The 14,127-nt window shown below is 41.4% G+C and overlaps 1 long non-coding RNA gene and 1 pseudogene across 2 annotated transcripts; one reads left to right on the plus strand and one right to left on the minus strand.

The window, feature by feature from the left end:
* Positions 1–506: 506 nt before the first annotated feature.
* On the minus strand, positions 507–1,269 carry LOC108519482 (histone H2B type 1-H-like; annotated as a pseudogene). The gene has a single exon (XR_001882631.1). The product of XR_001882631.1 is annotated as a histone H2B type 1-H-like (transcript).
* Positions 1,270–7,189: 5,920 nt separating this feature from the next.
* LOC108519485 (uncharacterized) lies at positions 7,190–13,464 on the plus strand. Its single transcript, XR_001882632.1, has 3 exons — positions 7,190–7,275; positions 12,328–12,466; positions 13,374–13,464. It is a non-coding gene; the product is annotated as an uncharacterized LOC108519485 (long non-coding RNA).
* The last annotated feature ends 663 nt before the right edge of the window (positions 13,465–14,127 follow it).

Raw genomic sequence — 14,127 nt, forward strand, 5'->3', positions numbered from 1 at the left:
GGAAATGTTCCATATTTGCACTGTTCAATATAGTAGCCATATGTAACCACTGAGTACTTAAAATGTGTCTAGAGCAACTGAGAAACAGATTTTAATTTTAATTAATTAAATCTAGATTTAAATAACCATATGTGGCCAATGACCACTGTACTGGACAACAGTTCTAAACTCACTAGCCTTCAGACTTTCATTAAAAGCTTGAACTAACATACTTTTTTCCCTTCTTGGAAGCTTGATACATATTCTTTGCTTTGCATGGAACAATATTCCCCAGACTCATTTCAAGGAAAACTCATTTCTATCCTAGAGGCCTCTCTTACTTCCTCAGATTCGTCTTTTACTTTTTCAGAGTGATCTTCCCTGGCCCTTCAATCTACAGTAAGTTAGTGTTTCCTATTATTTTTTTCTCATAAAAGTCTCCTTGTTTAATATTGATCCAATTTGGAATCATAATTATACATTCATGCGTGTGCATATTTATTTAATGTTTGTCTTTACTTTTTTTGTTTAAGAGAAAAGGCATGTAAATTTATTAATGTACAGGGCTGGGGACCATAGAATGATTACCCCAACCCTTCAGTGGGTTACAGAAGATTATACACCTTTTCTCAGAGGCAAAAGAGGAGATGGGTAATGTAGACAATTCTTTGAGGAACGGTAAATGATTATTAGGGAGAAGGAATGGACCAGGGAGACAGAAATTAACTTGTAAATGATTCTCTTTGGAATCTGAATGAGACCAAGAGGCCAGCTTTATCCTGTGGAAAAGCCCATCCAGGTATGGTTGCATTCTTCAGTCTTCTTTTCTGCAGTAGATAAGGAGGTAACAGAAAGCAACTGTGCTTCTTTTGGTAAGAAGCTTTCTTGGTCAGATCAGGAAATTCCAGAGAAAGTCCCTCCTTGGCAAGTTTATTTAGCGCTGGTGACAGCCTTGGTGCCTTCGGACACGGCGTGCTTGGCCAACTCCCCGGGCTGGCTCCCTGGGCTTGTTCCCCGGGCTTGGCCAGCTACCGGAGCGCTTGTTGTAATGCGCCAGGCGGGAAGCCTCACCGGCGATGCGCTGGATGTCGTTGACGAAGGAGTTCATGATCCCCATGGCCTTAGAGGAGATGACGGTATCGGGGTGGACCTGCTTCAGCACCTTGTAAATGTACACGTGCGTCTCCTTGTGGCTGCGCTTGCGCTTCTTGCCGTCCTTCTTCGGCGCCTCAGTCACGCCCTTCTTGGAGCCCTTCTTGGAGCAGGAGTGGACTTTGATGGATCTGGCATGTCGCAGGCAAACTACAGGTCGAGGCGAACTAATAGCGACTCGAGAAAACGGGAAGTAATCTAACGTTTGTCTTTACTACCAAACTGTAAGCTTCATGAGATTAGGACCATATCTGCATCATTCATTATTATGTCTCTGGGACCAAGCACAATGCCTAGCACATATTAGGACTTCAATAAACAAAGGCAAAGTAGGGCGTGGGGCTGCAGCAGCAATTCTCCTGGGCTCTGGGTCTGGGAGCAGACAGTAGCATCTGACACTTCATATCCCTTAAAGAAGATCAAATGTATTCTATGACAGATAGGGAACCAGAGCCAGGGACTAGAGTGGGACTCCCTGACTTGTTAGAGGAGGTTGGGAAAAATGGTCTTGACTATCTTCCTAGGTGGGTAAACTATGCATCCCAGCCCAAATCCAGCCCTCTGCCTGTTTTGGTAAATAAAGTTTTATTGAAACACAGTTACATACATTTTTCTTTTCTTTTCTTTTCTTTTCTTTTCTTTTCTTTTCTTTTCTTTTCTTTTTTCTTTTCTTTTCTCTTCTCTTTTTGAGACAGAGTTTCTCTCTGTTGCCCAGGCTGGAGTGCAATGGTAAGATCGTGACTCACTGCAACCTCTGCCTTCCCAGTTCAAGTGATTATCGTGCCTCAGCCTCCTGAGTAGCTGGGATTACAGGTGTGCACCACCACACCTGGGTAATTTTTGTATTTTTAATAGAGACAGGGTTTCACCATGTTGGCCAGGCTGATCTCGAACTCCCAACTGCAGGTGATCCACCCACCTCGGCCTTCCAAAGTGCTGAGATTACAGACATGAGCCCCCCCATCTGGCCAGAGCACAGCTACATTCATTCTTTTACATATTGTCTGTGGCTGCTTTTGCGCTACAACAGCAGAGTTTAAAGTACACGCATGAACTGCATAACAATGTTTCAGTCAAGGACAGATACCAAGAGTGTGAAAACATAGGCCTGGATTAGGGCAACTGCAATTTCTAGAATTGTTAGTGATATTAGGAGCACTAAAGTTAGTGAAGTTGCAAGGAAATTAATGGTTGATAATGCTAGTGCGGCATTTCCGGGGGCATATATGGCTGTGGTCTCATAAGATTATAATGGAGCTGAAAAATTCCTATTGCCTAGTTATGTCATAGCTATCATAACATTATAGTGCAACACATTACTCATGTGTTTGTGGTGATGCTAGTGTAAACAAACCTACTGCACTGCTAGTCATATAAAAGTATAGCATGTGCAATATGAACAGTATATACTTGATCATGATTATAAATGACTATGTCACTGATTTATGTATTGACTATACTATACTTTTTGTTATTTTAGAGTGTGCTAATTCTACTGATAAAAAAAAAGTTAACTGTAAAACAGCCTTAGGCAAGTCCTTCAGAAGAAGGCATTGTTATTACAGGAGATGACAGCTCTATGCATGTTACTGCCCCTGAAGACCTTCCAGTGGGACAAGCTGTGGAGGTGGAAGACAGTGACATGGATGATTCTGACCCTGTGCAGGCCAAAGCTAATGTATGTGTTTGTGTCTTAGTTTTTTTTTTTTTTTTTTTAGAGTCTCGCTCTGTCGCCCAGGCTGGAGTGCAGTGGCCGGATCTCAGCTCACTGCAAGCTCCGCCTCCTGGGTTTACACCATTCTCCTGCCTCAGCCTCCGGAGTAGCTGGGACTCCAGGCGCCCACCACCTCGCCCGGCTAGTTTTTTTTTTTTTTTGTATTTTTTTAGTAGAGACGGGGTTTCACCGAGTTAGCCAGGATAGTCTCGATCTCCTGACCTCGTGATCCGCCCGTCTTGGCCTCCCAAAGTGCTGGGATTACAGGCTTGAGCCACCGCGCCCGGCTGTGTCTTAGTTTTTAACAAAAAAGGTTTTGAGCAAGTAAAAACTGAACTAAAACAATTTAAATAGAAAAAAGCTTATAGAATAAGTATATAAAGAAAATACTTTTGTCCAGCTGTCCAATGTGTTAAAAGTATCAGTAAGCTAAGATTAACTTATTGTTGAAGAAATAAACATAAAATGTTTTATAAATTTAGTGTAGCCTAAATGTGCAGTGTTTATAAAGTCCACAGCCTACAGTCTACAGTAGTATACAGTAATGTCTGCCACCTTCATATGCATTCATCATTCACTTATTGACTTCCAGTCCTGCAAACTCCATTCACAGTAAGTGCCCTAAACAGGTGTACCATTTTAAAAGGTACAGTAAAAATATGGTATAAAAGGTTTTTAGGACACTAATATAATGTTTTTTTTTTTTTTTTCAGACATAATCTCGCTCTGTCACCAGGCTGGAGTGCAGTGCCATGATCTTAGCTCACTGCAACCTCTGCCTCCTGGGTTCAAGTGATTCTCCTGCCTCAGCCTCCCTAGTAGCTGGGACTACAGGCGTGCACTACCATGCACATTTCACACTGATCTCTGCTCTCATCTTCTTGTGGCATTCTCTCTCTTCTCTCTTTCTCTCTCTCTCTGTGTGCATGTGTGTCTGTCTGCAAACTTCCCCTTTTTATAAGGATTATATTAATGCCTACTCTAATGACCTCATTTTAACTTGATTACCTCTATCTCCAACTAATGCCATATTCTGAAGTATTGGGGGTTAGGGCTTCAAGATATTTTTTAGGAGGGAGGATAGAATTTAACTCATAATGATGAAACGAACTCTAATCTGTATAAAATGGAAGACTGAATTAGAAAGATGAAGAGAGTATTGAGAAATTCACCCAAAATATACACCAGAGAGACAAAGATGTGTGTGCGTGTGCTTGTGTTTATTTATTCTGAACACATAGATGTGTATTTGTTTATCTATTTACTTCAGTTAAGATACAAGAATGATAGACTGAAAGGTTCCAACATTCCGGCATATCTAATAGTTTTATTGTAGAAAGCATTGGTGGCTGCCTACCCAGTTGCCATTGCTTTTTCTTCATCCTTAATAGCAGAATGTTGATTTTTCTTTTCAGAAAGACAATGCGCCTAACTAAAAATACTTAATTTCCCAGCCTCTCTTGCAACAAAGATAGTCATGTGACCAGTTCTGGACAATGAGGTAGCAGCAGAAGTTCCTAGGCTGATCGTTCCTTTCTTAGTACACAGTTAAAGTCCCATTAGGAGAAAGTGCTTCACCCCATAGCAGTTTGCCCACTACTCCTGACCTTAAGGCAGAAGTCCCAGTTGATTTTTATAGAATAATTTAACAAACCTTCCACAAACAGATAATCTCTACCGTTTGAAAAATAGTGAGGAAAAGCACTCAATTCATTGTATGAAGTTATTATACTTTTGTAACAAAGCCATTAAAAAAAAAGACCAGTATTTCTCATAAATACAGATTTAAACATCCTAAATAAAATATGCGTGTGTGTATATATATGTACATTATATATATACATACATTATATATATATATATTTCCCCCTTACCCCATGGCCAAGATTAATTGATCCCAAGAATAACACACAATCAATTAAGAGGAAAACATATGGTCAATGTAACAGATACAGAAAATAGAAAGCACATTTGATAAACCTTTATGCATTCTCATATTTATTCATTTTAGGGGAAAATGAGCAGAATTAGTGTTGGGAGTAGCAAGTTGCTATTACATAAAGTGTTCCTTTTATAGATGATGTTTGAGTAGAAGAGGTGAAGGAAGTAAGAGAGCCAGCCATGCTGATATGTGGGGGAAGAATGTTAGGAATATGGACTTTAAGATGGAAGCATGGGTAAGGCTTTTCAATTTATGTAGAAACAAACAACTAAACACAGCACCAAGGGATAGAAGACAATACTCTTAACTGCACAAAAAATGTCTATCAAAATCTTACAAACATTAATGATGAAGTTTTATTACACTATATTGTCACAACCATTCTACATTCTACTGAACCTATGAGACAATGCAATAAGATGAGAAAGAATGGAAGGTATAAAACTTACAAAGACATTCCAAAGCAGTTCTTATTTGCAGTCAACATATTTGACTCCACAGGAAATCTAAGAGAATCTACACTAGTTCATTAGAAAGTCATTGAATGCTGCTAGATCCAAGATCAATATAAAAACATTTTATTTCTATATACCGGTAATAAGCAAACTGCAACTGTAATTGCAATGATGTATCGTCAACAATGGCAATAAAACTGTAAAGTGTTTAGGAACAAATCATACCCTTTGGATTAGCAAATTAAGTAGTTAATTTAAAAGATTGAAAACAATGTGGATAAATGGGAACTTTCGTATACTGGGAATGGGAAAGTAAATTAATACAACTGGTTTGGAGAGTGCCTTAGTCAATTTTTGTGTTGCTATAAAGGAATACCTGAGATTGGGTAATTTTTTTTTATAAAAGAGATTTTATTTGGCTCACGTTTCTGCAGGCTGTACAAGAAGTGTGGTGCCAGCATCTGCTTCTGGTAACAGCCTCAGGAAGCTTTCAATCATGGAAGAAGGTGAAGTGGGAGCCAGTGCATCATATGGTGAGAGAGGGAGCAAGAGAGATGGGGGGATAGCCCAGCACGGTGGCTCATGCCTGTAATCCCAACACTGTGGGAGGCCAAGGCAGGTGGATCACTTGAAGCCTGGAGTTCCAGACCAGCCTGTCCAACATTGTGAAACTCGGTCTCTACTAAAAATACAAAAATTAGCCAGGTGTGACGGCACACACTTGTAATCCCACCTGCTTGGGTGGCTGAGGCGGGAGAATCGCTTGAGCAGGAGGCAGAGGTTGCAGTGAGCTGAGATCACGCCACTGCACTCCAACCTGGGTGACAGAGTGAGCCTCCCTTTCCAAAGAGAGATGGGGGAAAGTGCCACACTCTTTTAAACAACCAGAACTCAGAGGGGGAACTCGCTGATCACCAAGAGTATGGCACTAAGCCATTCATGAGAGATCCACCTCCATGTGCACAGTTCACAATAGGGTTGGTGCTCCTATGAGAATCTAATACCTTTGCTGATCTGATAGGCAGTAATGCTCACTAGCCTGCTGCTCACCTCCTGCTGTGCAGACCCATTCCTAACAGGCCATGGACCAGTAGGGGTCTGTGGCCCAGGGATTGGGGACCCTCGTTCTACAGAATGTTCAGCACACATGCTGAAGGATACATACACAAAAATATTCATTGTAGCTTTTCAAAACAATAAAGATTTGATAACAAAGTAAATGATAATCCACAGGAAAATACTATGGTCATGTAGCCAATAAAGTAAATAAATGAACTACACTTACATGTATCAATTTATGTGATAAAAGCAAGTTTCACGTAAAAAAGAATAGTGCTTCATATAAAGTTTAAAAGCATGACATCCAATATTATAGAGATACATGTGTAGGTAACAAAACACAAAGTGCGATGAAAAGGGGTAAACATTTGGCCGGGCATGGTGGCTCACGCCTGTAATCCCAGCACTTGGGAGGCCAAGGCAGGTGGATCACAAAGTCAGGAGTTTGAGACCAGCCTGACCAGCACGGTGAAACCCCGTCTCTACTAAAAAAAAAAAAAAAAGAAAGAAAGAAAACTACAAAAATTGGCTGGGCATGGTGGCAGGTGCCTGTAATCCCAGCTACTCAGGAGGTTGAGGCGGGAGAATCGCTTGAACCCCGGTGACAGAGGTTGCAGTGAGCCAAGATCATGCCACTGCACTCCAGCCTGGGTGACAGAGTGAGACTCCATCTTAAAAAAAAAGAAAAGAAATGGATAAACATTTAATGCCAGAAAGGGACTTCTTATGGGCATGGGAGGAGGAAAATGTTATAGGAGTTTACATATATTTGTAAAGTATCCCTTCTTTTAAAAGATCTGAAATGACTAAATGTTAATGTTTGATAAAGCTATTAGGTACAGGTATTCTTTTAAGTATTCTGAATGTTTGATGTATTTTACAATATTTTCAAAAGTGAGATGATCTTCCAGGAAGCTGACATTTTTTATCTCATGGACCACATCCAGTGTTGCATAACTTCAAGTTTCTGCCCAGTGAGTACTCCAATTCTCTCTTAGTTCTCTATCTCCCCTTTGGGAGTTAGTTTGAGGTCATGTCTGTGTAATCACCAGGGAAGAACAAAAGCCAGCTATTTATTTGTTCTCCCTATGGCTTTTTCTTTTTTTTTTCCTGACATGAATTAAAACTCATGTTCTGATTTCTATCCCCATGACGTTGCTCATCAATTGACATTATTAAACAAATACTTCAAGAACTTTGAAATTTCTTTTACGTTTCCTCAGGATGTGGTGATAATTGTGAGTAGAAAGACAGTCAGATGGGATTACCAGGCAAGCTTTTATTTTCTTCTTGATTGAAAGGATTTACTCCTCTTTTAGCTTCTCACTGAATCCTTTCTCACTAACAGCTTTTCTCTCTCTTTTTCTAAAGCACAATTTAATTTATTTTTGTCCAATAAAGCATTTTTTGCACTTCCTTTCTATGTCTACTCCACATAGAACAACTTTACTAATCTCACAGAACCTTTGTGTCCTCATTTTACTTTCCTTTGCAAACCTTGAGCAAGCCCCGCCCTTTTCTCCACTCCCTCCATCTTGGTCTCCCAGATGTCTTTGTCTTTATAATATTTTCAAAAGTGAAACAAATCAGTTAAGAGGCCAGTAATATTTTATCTCTTAAAACCCATTTCCTTGGCCTTTCCTTTCTCCTTGTTTGGGTGGGAATAGGACAAATTTTGATTTAAAAAACTCAGAGTTCCCCGCTCAAAATCCTTCCTAAAGTTAATTCATTTCTGCCCAGTTTTATGTTCAAAAATCCTGTCTTTGTTTTTTTTAGGCAGCATGCCTATGATTAAGCATAAACAGTGAATATCCTTTTACATAGGAATCATGCTTTCCAATGTATATTTTTTTGCACATTGATTTTTTCCCCAATAGCTCTGTGAAGTAGACACGACAGAGAGAATTGCCCTCATTTTACTCCTGAGGAAGCAGAGGCATAGAGACGTTTACTCCTTAGAGTTTGTCAACTGAAAAAGGTAGACTTTAATTGAAGTTGATAGAAGCAGGACAGTTAGTAAATGGAAAGCCCCGGCTGCCAGGGTTTACAGACACAGTCAATTCCCTATGAAAGTGCTTTCTTCACTCGGCTTCACTAACCGGATTTCCTTGAGGCAGGGAGTAGGTGAGTATGCCTGGTGTGATAAAGGTTCACTCCAGTACATAAACAGAAAATATTTCAGTTCAACAAAAGCAGAGCCTGGGAGAGAAACCCAGGGGGTTTACACCAAATCTGGAAGGAGGCAGGAAGCAAGCAGAGGGGAAAAGGACAGAAGGAAAGTGACCAGGGAAGGAGAGTCAGTGACAAAGGAGGAAAAGGTGTGAAACAATTTGCTCCTAGTTTATCTTTATGAAAATTCCTCTTTGAAAATGAGATAAAGAAGTAATTATTTGCATCACAAATTAACTCTTCACTTCAAAAGAGTATTTACCACAGGTGTGATTCTGCAACGTGAGGCTTTAGAAAAGAACATGACTTGGGAGAGGAGGGAGATTCAAACAATCAAATCCTGATTATAATATAATAGGAAATAATTCCAGTGATAAAGGGGGAGACAGCTAAAGAAGGAGGTGGTTATACAGGGAGCTCTCTGCAGAGCTCAGGCTTTGAAAAAGACATGAACAGAAGGCAAAGGGAGGGGATTATAGATAAGCTTGAACACAAAAGACTATCATGAACCTTCAAGAACAGAATAAAGGAGGCTAAAGTCAGCAATCAGCTGGGCTTTACAAAAAAGCGCTAAAGGCTGCATTACTTAGAGTAAGGAGAAGCACAAACATGGAGCAACCTGCTCTTTGAGGAAGTAAGGTAGTGTAATGTTAACAGAAGTTCAGCAGTGCTTACTTTTTTCTAGTGTTCATTTTGCTTCTGTCTTCTCCTAGGTGCAAAAAGTAGTTGTAACTGATATTTCTCTTAGAGAGAGACTGTATTTGTGCCGAAGGAGCACACTGATATTATCCCACTAGGGAAAGGGACAGAGATCCCCAGAGTCTCAGCCTCAAAGATAGAAGAAGACTTAGGAGCTCCCTGGCCACATTTGCGAGAAAGATGGTGAGAAGCAAGTATAGGAGCGACAAAACCAGGAAGACAGTGATCTACCACACCCCCTCTTCCCTGCTCTGCTCAAATCTTGTGTAATTCTTCTAAAACTTGTTAATTGCTTCGTGTGAGTGAATTTCCCATGGAAACAGAAGATGAAACTCAGCTTGGCTCTCTACGGCACATGGTGAAAATGAAAGCCAACTTTCAGATTAAGGAGCCAAAGGAAAGAGACATAAGGATATACAACCTTCAATTTTTTGTTTGTTTGTTTGTTCTGAGACAGAGTCTTGCTCTGTCACCCAGACTGGAGTGCAGGGTACAATCTCGGCTCACTGCAACCTCTGCCTCCCGGGTTCAAGTGATTCTCCTGCCTTGGCCTCCCAAGTAGCAGGGGCTATAGCCACACACCACTGAGCCTGGCTGATTTTTGTATTTTTAGTAAAGCTGAGGTTTCACCATATTGGCCAGGCTGGTCTAGAACTCCTGACCTCAAGTGATCCACCTGTCTCAGCTTCCCAAAGTTCTGGGATTACAGGTGTGAGCCACCGCCCCTAGTCTACCACCTTCAATTTTGAAAGGAAGGTGCAATAAGAATTGAAGTCCCACATAGGTGAGAAAATTAAGAAAACATGAAACCTCTCTAAGTGGATTTAAGTTTCTAGAGCTAGGGGAACTAAATGCCAGGAAATTGAAATAATATGCAGTATCTGAGACCCTCTGTCAATAATCTGTTGGGAATTACAGCAAATGGGAGAGCTGCCTGAAGGCTGAAAACTTTTCACAAAGGGGAACAGAGTAGGTTCTATGAACTAGAGATCAGTAAGCAAGCATTGGCATCTATTCCACTACAAATGATTAATTCAAGACTAAGCCAATCATGGTATTCCATTCACCTTGCTAGGACGGATTGCTGCTGTGATTTAATCCTGGTTAATAAGATACAAGGGGGAGTTCTGGGAGTATTGGGCAAAGACGTGACATTAGGAGAAGAGTGGTTCTGCATTTACCGAACGTTTTTGTGTCAGACATGACTCTTAGAACGGCTCCATCATTACTTATGGAGGTGGAGGGTGGGGAGCCAGCTCAAGAGCAAAACAAACCTCTGGAGTTAGCAGACAGGGGAGATGGAAAGAGTTTGAATCCATGATGACACTGCTAAACCATTGAATCTGCCAGTCTGAAGCTCATACTTCATATAGACTTCTTCATGAGTGAGTAAAATAAACCTTCTCATTGTTGAAGAAAATCTGAGTCAGGGTTTTCTGATATTTGGGGCAAAGACACATTCTAACTGATACAATGATATATTTGGCAGAAAGAGTATGTGATATTCTATGCAAGTACTACAAATAGCATATGACACTGACTCTGACCCTTAGGATTTAGGCCTCAGTGTTTTTCAATAACATGACAACATTGCCTTTAATGTATTCTTCTGTTTGAAGATAATTCAAATCTCAAGGGAAGTCTAAGCCAGTAGCTATTGTAATTTAAATTCAGTGACTAAGCAGGCTGGAATGCTAGGATAAAACCAACAAGTCGAATAGATGATGAATACAAGATCCAGCACTGGTTCCAAAAATCTACATCCAAAGTTCAAGACCAGGCGTGGTGGCTCACACCTGTAATCTCAGCACTTTAGGAAGCTGAGGCAGAGGAGATCATCTTGAGGCCAGGAGTTCGAGACCAGCTTGGCTAACATAGTGAAACCCTGTCTCTACTAAAGAATACAAAAACTAGCCAGGCGTGGTGGCACCCACCTGTAATCCCAGCTACTCAGGAGGCTGAGGCAGGAGAATCACTTGAACCTGGGTGGAGGAGGTTGCAATGAGCTGAGATCATGCTACTGCACTTCAGTCTGGGTGACAGAGTGAGATTCTGTCTCAAAACAAACACACAAAAATACAAAAGTTCAAGACTTGGTTTAATAGAACTTTAGTGGAAAACATCTGAGAATTTTAGTTGAGCACATGTAGCAGATGTTATAGTCTACTGCCTATAGTCTTACATCAAAACTAAGGCAGTTATTTCCCCAGCTGAAGGGAGTGTTGGTTACGTATGGCCAGTGGCTCTCAGCTAAGTCGCTGTCCAGGACTGGTCCTCAGCTGAAGAGAACCATCACTCTTAGGTAGTGCCTCCTCCCTGGAGACAGATACTTCTTATAACTCAGTAATATGGGCATATAAAAGCCTGTTTTGTATGCCTAAAGGCAGAACAAGTTTGAAGGTCTATCCCAGGTCCTGAGATCCCTATGGGATCTGCCAAAGTCCTTGTTACAATTGAATCAGAGTCCCACTCCTCTTCTGCCCAGGCTTCCTTTATCCTACATGAGTGTTGATCCTCAAGTTCCAATAAACTTTCTGCATGTGAATCTCCAACTCAGAGTTTGTGTTTGTTAGGGACCCATGTCATCATGCACCTCCTGTTGGAGTGAGATCATATGGGAGCCAGGTAGTACTTGTAACATTGGCCTAAGTGTGACTCATGGTGGGTCGTTTTCTTAGTTCCCAAATGTGTAAATTCCAATTTAAAATTGGGATGGACATATGTGGCAGTTGGCTGAACCATCATTGTGTGCTTGACTCTGGAGAACTAGTGTAACGGGGAAGGCCAAGTGGGAGCTTCTGAAACTTCCCCTCAAGGCAAGATAATAAATTTTAAAAATGGGGGTAGGTGGGATGACAGAAATTAGATTGACTATTGAAGATCTAATGAATTCAGGGTTGATGGTCTCCAGTAATGCATCAGTCTGTCCCCTCCAAACCCTGGAGGATGACAGGAGACTGCCACACAGTCAACTAAGTGGTAGCCCCTAATTGCAGCTGTGGTGCCAGATGTGATGTCTTTAACATGGCTTCAAGTATGTACTATGAGGCCATTAATCTGATGTGTTTATGTGTTCATATCCATCCCTATTAGTAAGGAAGATCAGAAGTACATTCACTTGGGAAGAACAAAAGTTTACATTTACTGTCTTGCCTCAGGACTATGCAGATTCTCCCATCTGCAGACGTAATATAGTCCAAAGGAAGCTGGACCACATGGACATTTTGCAGAACTTCTCATTAGTTTGCTACATCTGTAACATCATATTGATCAGACCAAGTGAACAACAAGTGGCAAGTACGTTGGAAGCCTTGGCTAGACACATATACTCCGAAGGGTGGGAGATTTTAAAAAATACTATAAAGATTCAGAGACTTTCCACATTAGTAAAATTTTTAGAGGTCCAGTAGGCTGGGGTATGCTAAGACATGCACTTTAAGTAAAGGACAAATTATTGTGACTTGCGTTTCCCATAACTAAGAAGGAAACCCAGCACCCAATAAGCGTCTTCTGGTTCTGAAAGCAGCACATTTCACACTCACAGACACTACTCTAGCACATGCACCAGCTGAATCATGAGTCTACCAGATTTGGAGAGAGCCCAGAGCAGGAAAGGGCTCTGCAGCAGGACCAGGCAGTAGGGCAAGCTGCCCTGTCATATGATGATTTTGGTCACATGATGTGGTAGAGCCTACAGTATAGGAGGTATCATTGATAGAAAAAGGCTGTGTACATTTTATGGCAGGCCTCAATAGGAAAACACAAATAGTCCCGTAGGATTCAGAAGCAAGACAAGCTATATGCAGCAGAGAACTATAAGTTTAGATCAATATTCCTGGTGCCCTACTGGTTCCTAGTAGGAACACAGCACGCAACTATGGGATGCCAAGGGTCCACACAGCAAGGACTGCCCATAGCAAGTTCTGACAGACCCCCAAATCATGAAGGCAGGCAGGCTTACTAACAAATGTAAGGAAGGAAATGATACGTTTGGGATCAGCCATTAGCAGAGCCAGAGAGTACAAATAAGTTGCACATGTATGTGGCCCAGACTCCTAGGTCATCCACCACATTTGCACTGATGCCTCACCCTTAGCTCACACTTACGGCAGTGTGGGGTGAGGACAAAAGCTGAGTTTGATTTATGGACGGGTAAGATCGGAATGTAGTAGCCAGCTAAAAATAGACTATTGCTATATAACAGGGCTACATCCTCAGCGTGTCCCAGAAAAATAGGGATGAGGGAAATTCTTCCTAATGGATAAAGCATCAGACGGTGCCTTTGTCAAGCGGAATACTCTGAGATAAGGTATGTATCACTTACAGGCAGTAGTGAATGATTTGGACAGTTGACTCTATACAAGCTGGGAAGTAGAATGTCTTAGCCAGTTGATGTCAGCCAGCTCTTATCAGTGCTGGCACAATAGGCACATTAATGGACCATGGGTAAGGAATGGAGACACCATCCTAACAAGACTAATTGACTTTACTTTCCTTTTTTTTTGAGTCGGAGTTTCACCCTTGTCACACAGGCTGGAGTGCAATGTCGCCATCTTGGCTCATTGCATCCTCTGCCTCCCGGGTTCAAGTGATTCTCCTCTGTCAGCCTCCTGAGTAGCTGGGATTACAGGCGCCTGCCATCAAGCCCTGCTAATTTTTGTATTTTTAGTAGAGATGGGATTTCACAATGTTGGCTAGGCTGGTCTCTAACTCCTGACCTCAGGTGATCTGCTGGCCTCGGCCTCCCAAAGTGCTGGGATTACAGGTGTGAGCCACAGTGACTGGCCTAATTGACTTTCTTAATCAGGAGAAGATAGCTCTTCTCTTACATGATGGTGACAGAAAAGAATTCTCCCTTGCCTAATTTTGATGGTAAATGGGTAAGTACAACAACCATGACGGAGAAACAGTGGTGGCAATGGAAGCTATTTATAGACCCAATAACATGGGCTCTCACT

Source organism: Rhinopithecus bieti, unplaced genomic scaffold, assembly GCF_001698545.2.
Source record: "Rhinopithecus bieti isolate Rb0 unplaced genomic scaffold, ASM169854v2 scaffold_45617, whole genome shotgun sequence".
NCBI lineage: Eukaryota > Metazoa > Chordata > Mammalia > Primates > Cercopithecidae > Rhinopithecus > Rhinopithecus bieti.